The sequence below is a fragment of the Sciurus carolinensis genome, chromosome 4 (genome assembly GCF_902686445.1).
Source record: "Sciurus carolinensis chromosome 4, mSciCar1.2, whole genome shotgun sequence".
In the NCBI taxonomy this organism is placed as follows: Eukaryota; Metazoa; Chordata; class Mammalia; order Rodentia; family Sciuridae; genus Sciurus; species Sciurus carolinensis.
In genome coordinates, this window is record NC_062216.1 from 117,224,361 (window position 1) to 117,234,011 (window position 9,651).

The following is a 9,651-nucleotide window of genomic DNA, read 5'->3' on the forward strand; positions in this document are numbered from 1 at the left end:
AATCTCTAATGTTGGCTCCTTTTAGGGAGGTGAGAAGCAAGTACTGATAGGAAAATAATATTTACTCTTTTTCATGATTTCACAAGTGAGGGACAGTGTGTTAGGGAAGGAACCCAAAATTTAGAGGCAAATTTGACTTGGATCTGACTCAACCTCAGAGCTTTATAACTGTGTGTCAACCTCTCAAATGGGGACAATAGTTGTAGTTATCAACAGGGCCTAGGCTGCAGTGATACATCCAGGGCACAACATTTCAGGAAGCACTCATCTTTAGTTTGTGTAATTGCAGGGTCAGTGAGACTTTAATTAATGACACCCCACACACTTGATCCTGAGCACGGGTACTTCCTTGTCTCACCCTCATCCAGGCCCTGCCATCCAACCAAGTGACTATAAAGATGCATGAAAGAAAGCATAGGAAGAAGAAAACTTTATGGTCTATGAACTACAGTTTGCAAACGCCAGTAGTGGGTCACAAAACCAATCTGATGAGTGTATTAGTTTTCTAGGGATGTACCACAAACTGGGTGGTTTAAATAGAAATCTGTCTCACTGTGCTGAAGACACAGAAGTCCAACATCAAGATGTCAGGGTTGGTTTCCTCTGAGAGCTTAGAAGAAATAATCTATTCTAGGCTTTCCTCCTTGACTTGTTGACGGTCACCTTCACATTTACATACTCTTCTGTTATATGCAAGTCTGCCTCCAACTTCTCTTTTTAAAGAATACCAGCCATATTGGATTAGGACCCACCGAATGACCTCATTTTAAGTTGATTACCTCTGTAAAGACCCTATGTCGGGGTGATCCAAGATGGCGGACCAGAGGGAGACTGCATCTCCAGTCACTCCAGAACCCAGGAGTTAAGAAGGGGAGGCATTGAGAGACTCGGACTAAAATAGAGCCACGGGTGAGTCTGCCCACTGGGTAAAACTCGGCCCGGGTGGCAGGCCCAGATAGAGGTGGCTTATCGGAGCAGGGCAGGGCAGCTAGAGTCTTCCACAGGCAGCCCTGCACATTCTGGCAGTGGGCCCCTCCCACACAGTCAGCTTCTCCAGGTTCTTGGAGCGGGCCCCCTAGTGAGAGCCTTTCTGATGAGAACAAGCTCCAAGTCCCAGAGCCAGTGTGGCGTGCTCCGGCCCGCAAGTGGCTTCAGGGACCAGGACAGGGCAGCCAGAGACTTCCCCAAGCAGCCCGGCCCCCTGCGGAGGGAAGTGCCTTTCAAGGCTAGCTTCTCAGAGCAGACCGCCCAGTGAGAGCCTTTCTACGTAGAGCCAGCCACAAGTCCCCGAGCCAATGGAGAGCTTCGATCCGCAAACAGCCTCTGGGATCAGGGCAGGGCAGCCAGAGACTTCTCCAGGCGGCTCTGCCCACTCCAGCCGCAGGCTCTTTCCACGGGGCGATCCAAGATGGCGGACTAGAGGGTGACTGCATCTCCAGTCGCTCCAGAACCCAGGACTCCAGAAGGGGAGGCATTGAGAGACTTGGACAAAAATAGAGTCATAGGGTGAGTCTCCCCCACTGGGCGAAACTTGGCCTGGGCGGCAGGCACGGATAGGGGTGGCTTATCAGAGCAGGGCAGAGCAGCTAGAGTCTTCCCCAGGTAGCCTTCCACACTCCGGTGGTGGGCTCCTCACACACGGCCAGCCGCACGTGCAGGCCCCCAGTGAGAGCCTTTCCGCACAGAGCCAGCTCCAAGCCCTGGAACCAGTAGGGGGCTAGGGGCAGCTTTCTTCGGAAGCACTGCATTATCAAGTTCCTCCAAGACTTCAGGCTACTGAAGGCTGGGAGGTGATACACTGGAAATCTACCGGGACACTATAAGCCAATAGAGGAAATCTGCAATATCTCAGGGTCCCACTGACAGCTGACCAATATGAGAAAACAAGGGAAGAAAATGTCCCAAACAAACCTAGATACTACATCAATAAAACCCAATGACAGCACAGCAGAAGAAATGTCAGAAAGGGAGTTCAGAATGTACATAATTAAAACAATCAGGGAAGCAAATGAGGAGATGAAAGAGCAAATGCAGGCATTGAAGGAGGAGATGAAAGAGCAAATGCAGGCATTAAATGATCGCACCAATCAACAGTTAAAAGACCAAATACGGGAAGCAAGAGATCATTTCAATAAAGAGTTAGAGATACTGAAAGAAAAACAAACAGAAATCCTTGAAATGAAGGAAACAATAAACCAAGTTAAAAACTCCATAGAAAGCATAACCAATAGGATAGAACACCTGGAAGACAGAACCTCAGACATTGAAGACAAAATATTTCATCTTGAAAACAAAGTTGACCAAACAGAGAAGATGGTAAGAAATCATGAACAGAATCTCCAAGAATTATGGGATATCATGAAAAGGCCAAATTTAAGAATTATTGGGATTGAGGAAGGCTTAGAGAAACAAACCAAAGGAATGAACAATCTATTCAATGAAATAATATCAGAAAATTTCCCAAATCTGAAGAATGAAATGGAAAACCAAGTACAAGAGGCCTATAGGACTCCAAATATACAAAATTACAACAGACCCACACCAAGGCACATAATTATGAAAATACCTAACATACAAAATAAAGACAGAATTTTAAAGGCCGCGAGAGAAAAGAATCAAATTACATTCAGAGGGAAACCAATAAGAATACCAGCAGATTTTTCAATCCAGACCCTAAAAGCTAGAAGGGCCTGGAACAACATTTACCAAGCCCTGAAAGAAAAAGGATGCCAACCAAGAATCTTATACCCAGCAAAACTTACCTTCAAATTTGACGATGAAATAATATCCTTCCATGATAAACAAAAGCTAAAGGAATTTACAAAAAGAAAGCCAGCATTACAGAACATTCTCAGCAAAATATTCCATGAGGAAGAGATGAAAAACAACGATGCAAATCAGCAACAGGAGGCGCTAGCCTAAAGGAATAGCCAAATAAAGGAGAAACCAAATCATGTCAGAAAACAAATATGAGTCAAATGACTGGGAATACAAATCATATCACAATAATAACCCTGAATGTTAATGGCCTGAACTCATCAATCAAAAGACATAGACTGGCAGATTGGATTAAAAAGAAAAATCCAACAATATGCTGCCTGCAAGAGACTCACCTCATAGAAAGAGATACCCATAGACTAAAGGTGAAAGGATGGGGAAAAACATATCATGCACACGGACACAGCAAAAAAGCTGGAGTATCCATCTTCATTTCAGATAATGTGGACTTCAAGCCAAAACTAGTCAGAAGGGATAAAGGACATTACATGCTGCTTAAGGGAAGCATAAATCAGCTAGACATAACAATCATAAATATCTATGCCCCAAACATTGGCTCATCCACGTATGTCAAACAAATCCTTCTCAATTCCAGAAATCAAATAGACCACAACACAATAATACTGGGCGATTTTAACACACCTCTCTCACCACCACTGGATAGATCTTCCAAACAAAAATTGAATAAAGAAACCATGGATCTCAATAACACAATCAACAATTTAGACTTAACCAACATATATAGAATATACCATCCAACAAAGAACGAATACACTTTCTTCTCAGCAGCACATGGATCCTTCTCTAAAATAGACCATATTTTATGCCACAAAGCTACTGTTAGCAAATACAAGAAGATAGAGATACTACCTTGTACTCTGTCAGATCATAATGGATTGAAATTAGAAATAAATGACAGAATAAAAAACAGAAACTTCTCCAATACCTGGAGATTAAATAATACACTATTATATGATGAATGGATAACAGAAGACATCAGGAGGGAAATAAAAAAATTCTTAGAAGTAAACGAGAACAAAGACACATCATATCAAAATCTCTGGACACTATGAAAGCAGTACTTAGAGGAAGATTTATTTCATGGGGCGCATTCAACAAAAGAAGTAGAAATCAACAAATAAACGACTTAACACTACAGCTCAAAGCCCTAGAAAAAGAAGAGCAGACCAATACCAAAAGTAGTAGAATACAGGAAATAGTTAAAATCAGAGTCGAAATCAACGAAATTGAAACAAAAGAAACAATTGGAAAAATTAACAAAATAAATAGTTGGTTCTTTGAAAAAATAAACAAAATTGATAAACCCTTAGCCACACTAACAAAGAGAAAGAGGGAGAAAACTCGAATTACTAAAATTCGGAATGAACAAGGAAACATCACAACAGACATGATTGAAATACAAAACATAATTAGAAGCTATTTTGAAAATCTATACTCCAACAAAACAGAAAACCTCGAAGACATCAACAAATTTCTAGAGACATATGAATTACCTAAACTGAACGAGGAGGACATACACAACTTAAATAAATCAATTTCAAGCAATGAAATAGAAGAGGTCATCAAAAGCCTACCAACAAAGAAAAGTCCGGGACCAGATGGGTTCTCAGCCGAGTTCTACAAAACCTTTAAAGAAGAGTTCATTCCAATACTCCTCAAAGTATTCCATGAAATAGAAGAGGAGGGAACCTCCCAAACTCGTTCTATGAAGCCAATATCACCTTGATACCTAAACCAGACAGAGACACATCGAGGAAAGAAAATTTCAGACCAATATCCTTAATGAAGATCCACGCAAAAATTCTCAACAAAATTTTAGCAAAATCGCATACAAATATATATTAAAAAGATAGTGCACCACGATCAAGTGGGGTTTATCCCAGGGATGCAAGGTTGGTTCAACATTCGGAAATCAATAAATGTCATTCACCATATCAACAGACTTAAAGTTAAGAATCACATGATTATTTCAATAGATGCAGAAAAAGCATTCGATAAAATACAGCATCACTTCATGCTCAAAACACTAGAAAAAATTGGGGTAGTGGGAACATTCCTTAACATTATAAAGGCCATCTACGCTAAGCCCATGGCCAATATCATTCTAAATGGTGAAAAACTGAAAGTGTTCCCCCTAAAAACTGGAACAAGGCAGGGATGCCCTCTTTCACCACTTCTATTCAACATCGTTCTTGAGACTCTAGCCAGAGCAATTAGACAAACCAAAGAATTTAAAGGGATACGAATTGGAAAAGAGGAACTTAAGCTGTCACTATTTGCAGATGACATGATCCTATATTTAGAGGAACCTGGAAATTCCACCAGAAAACTTTTAGAACTCATAAGTGAATTCAGTAAAGTAGCAGGTTATAAGATCAATGCTCATAAATCCAATGCATTTTTATACATAAGTGATGAATCTACAGAAAGAGAAATTAGGAAAACTACCCCATTCACAATAGCATCGAAAAAAATAAAATACTTGGGAATCAATCTCACAAAAGAGGTGAAAGACCTCTACAATGAGAACTACAGAACACTAAAGAAAGAAATTAAAGAAAACCTTAGAAGATGGAAAGATCTCCCATGTTCCTGGATAGGCAGAATTAATATTGTCAAAATGGCCATACTACCTAAAGCACTATACAGATTCAATGCAATTCCAATTAAAATCTCAGTGATGTACCTTGCAGAAATAGAGCAAGCAATTATGAAATTCATCTGGAAGAATAAAAAACCTAGAATAGCTAAAGCAATCCTCAGTAGCAAGAGCGAAGCAGGGGGTATCGCAATACCAGATCTTCAACTCTACTACAAAGCAATAGTAACAAAAACGGCATGGTATTGGTACCAAAATAGACAGGTAGATCAATGGTACAGAATAGAGGACATGGACACAAACCCAAATAAATACAATTTTCTCATACTAGACAAAAGTGCCAAAAATATGCAATGGAGAAAAGATAGCCTCTTCAACAAATGGTGCTGGGAAAACTGGAAAACCATATGCAACAGAATGAAATTAAACCCCTATCTCTCACCCTGCACAAAACTCAACTCAAAATGGATCAAGGACCTCGGAATCAGACCAGAGACCCTGCATCTTATAGAAGAAAAAGTAGGTCCAAATCTTCACCTTGTTGGCTTAGGATCAGACTTCCTTAACAGGACTCCCATAGCACAAGAAATAAAAGCAAGAATCAACAACTGGGATAGATTCAAACTAAATAGCTTTCTCTCAGCAAAGCAAACTATCAGCAATGTGAAGAGAGAGCCTACAGAGTGGGAGAATATCTTTGCCACTCATACTTCAGATAGAGCACTAATTTCCAGAATCTATAAAGAACTCAAAAAACTCTACACCAAGAATACAAATAATCCAATCAACAAATGGGCTAACGAAATGAACAGACACTTCACAGAAGAAGATGTACAAGCAATCAACAGATATATGAAAAAATGTTCAGCATCTCTAGTAATAAGGGAAATGCAAATCAAAACTACACTAAGATTTCATCTCACCCCAATTAGAATGGTGATTATTAAGAACACAAGCAACAATAGGTGTTGGCGAGGATGTGGTGAAAAAGGAACACTCTCATACATTGCTGGTGGGGTTGCAAATTAGTGCAGCCACTCTGGAAAGCAGTATGGAGATTCCTCAGAAAGCTTGGAATGGAAACACCATTTGACCCAGCTATCCTGCTCCTTGGCCTATACCCAAAGGACTTAAAATGAGCATACTACAGAGATACAGCCACATCAATGTTCATTGCTGCTCAATTCACCATAGCCAGATTGTGGAACCAACCTAGATGCCCTTCAGTTGATGAATGGATAAAGAAACTGTGGCATATATATTCAATGGAATATTACTCCGCAATGAAGAATGATAAAATTATGGCATTTGCAGGCAAATGGATGAAATTGGAGAATATCATACTAAGTGAGATAAGCCAATCTCAAAAAACTAAAGGATGAATGATCTCGCTGATAAGCGGATGAGGACATATAATGGGGGGTGGGAGGGGTTAGCATTAGGGTTAGGGTTAGGTTTAGGGTTAGGGATAAGGAGTGTGGTAAGAATGAAGGAAAGAAAGACTGTATAGAGGGAAAAGAGGGGTGGGAGGGGTGGGGGGGAAGAGAAAAAAATAATGAATCAAACATCATTGCCCTATGTAAATGTATGATTACACAAATGGTATGCCTTGACTCCATGTACAAATAGAAAAACAACATGTATCCCATTTGTATACAATAATAATAATAAATAAATTAATTAATTTTTTAAAAAAAAGACCCTATGTCAACATTACTGTCTGAGGTACAAGGGGTTAGGGACTTCAACATAATGAATTTTTGAAGGACACAGTTAAGCCCATAACAACATCTTAAGCATCACTTTAAATGATTTTTTCTGTTTAGATATACATGAGAGTAGAGGGTATTTTGACATATTATACATATGTGGAGTATAACAGGATTCCATTCTTGTGGTTATATATGATTTGAAGTTTCAATAGTCGTGTATTCATATATGAATATAGGAGAGTTATGTCTATTTATTCTACTGTCTTTCCTATTTCCATACCCTTTCCCTTCCCTTCATTCCCCTTTGTCTAATCCAATGAACTTCTATCCCCCCTACACACACTTATTGTGTGTTAGCATCCACATATGAGAGTACATTCAGCTTTTGGTTTTTTGGGATTGTTAAGCATCACTTTTAAAAAGATGATGTAGGGCCTGGGGTTGTCGCTCAGTGGGTAGAGCACTTGCCTAGCATGTGTGAGGCCCTGGGTTCAATTCTCAGCATTGCATACAGATAAATAAATAAAGGTTCATCAACAACAAATAAAAATATTTTAAAAAACTTTCAAAAATGATGTAAAATAGAATAGAAAATATCAGAAGACATGATACAAAAAAGAATAAGTGTTTTATGAGACTTTTGTTTCAGATTTTATTTATTTTTTGCAGTGCTGGTCACTTTCATGTTCACATACTCTTCTGTTATATGTAAGTCTGCCTCCAACTTCCCTTTTAATTAGGATACCAGCCATATTAGATTAGGACCAGTGGGCTCTACCAGTGAGTTATGTCCCAAATCCTTTTTGAGACAGAGCCTCTCTAACTTGCCCATGCTTACCTCCAACTTGCCATCCTTCTTCCTCAGCCTCCCTGAGACACTGGGATTACAGGCCTAGGCCACTATGCCCAGCTTATTTCAGATTTTATATGTATCTAACTTCTAGGTCATGATGTTAAACCTACTTTTTAGTGAGCATTAAATTTTTTTAAAAAGCATCTTTTGGATGTTGATGACCATCACATATTACTCTACATTACTTTTTCATTTTTTTTGTGGGGGGGGTTCTTGGGGGAGGTGTCAGCTGTTTTTGTTTTTGTGGTGCTAGGGATAGAATCCAGGGCTTCGCAATTGAAACAAGTGCTTTGCCTCTGAGCTCCACCCCAGCCTTGCATTGCATTTTAATGATTTTATAAGCACATCTTCCTCCTTAATGAGAACATAAGCTGGAGGAAGGTGGGGACTTACTATACTGTACACACAGTTATGTTGCAGCTAATAAAAACAGCACATATCCTTGCTAGTAAATACAGCAGGGCTGCCATTTACTGAGTGTCTCCTATGTACCTGAAGCTGGACTAAATGTTTTACACAAACTTTCTTATATAAGGACTAAACTTATTGATGCATTGATTGCTGGAGCTCAGTACATTTCATAGACCAGACAGTAAAGGATCACTGGGTAGTGGCCTGGGATCTGTGGAGGATTGAGGGATGAAAGGAAGAGGTCACCCCAGAAGTATGGGAATTTGCTAAGGGCCCCTTGCCAGCTCTGTCTACCAGGTCTACACCACTCTGCCCAAAATTACATCCACCTTGATATCAATTCACCACTGAGATTAGAGAAAACAGGGGCCTTCAGTTGGAAACTCCACCAATTTCCTGCCTGCCACCTACCAATAGACATACATATCAGTACCTGCAGACTCAAAGAAGGGGGACCTTTTCTCTATCTGAGACATATCCTCCACAAGGGCTCAGGGCCCCTGCTTCTGCCTCTCCATCCAAGCACTTACATTTTTTTTTTTTTTTTTTTTGTACCAGGGATTGAACCTAGAGACACTTAACCACTGAGCCACATCCCCAGTCCTTTTCATTTTTTACTTGGAGTTGGGGTCTCATTAAATTGCTTAGGGCCTCACTAAGTTGCTGAGGCTGACTTTGAACTTGTAATCCTCCTGCTTCAATCTCCTGAGTCACTGGGATTACAGGCATGGGGCCACCATGCCAGGATTCTATTCATTACCTCTTGACCTGCCAAACCTCCACTCTCTTGCTCTCTAATTATTATAGCTCTATCCTCTCAGCATGTACACATTCAAAGCCCTCCCACCTTTAGAAAAATAAAATGAAACTGGTATGAAACAAACAAAATCAATCCTTCTAGTACTTATGTCCAGTGAATTCAATAAACATTTGCTGAGTGTCTGTCTTCAGGCACTTATAACTGAGAAGCAGAGTTAGTTAGCAGATAATGATACTACAGGATAATCAGGGCTGCAATTTCAACAAACACAGGGTGCCATGGGAGTACTCGGATGGGCACTAAACTAGGCGGAGGATGAAGGAGATCAGGGAAGACTTCCTGGAAGAGGTAATGCTTGAACTGGACCTTTATTTTCCTGTATTTTGTACTGGTGCATTATAATTATACATATGGTGGGATTTATTTTTACATAAATAACAATAACAATATAATTTGGTCAATATCACTCCCCGGTATTTCCCCTTTGCCTTCCCTCCTCCTCTCTATGGTCCCTTTC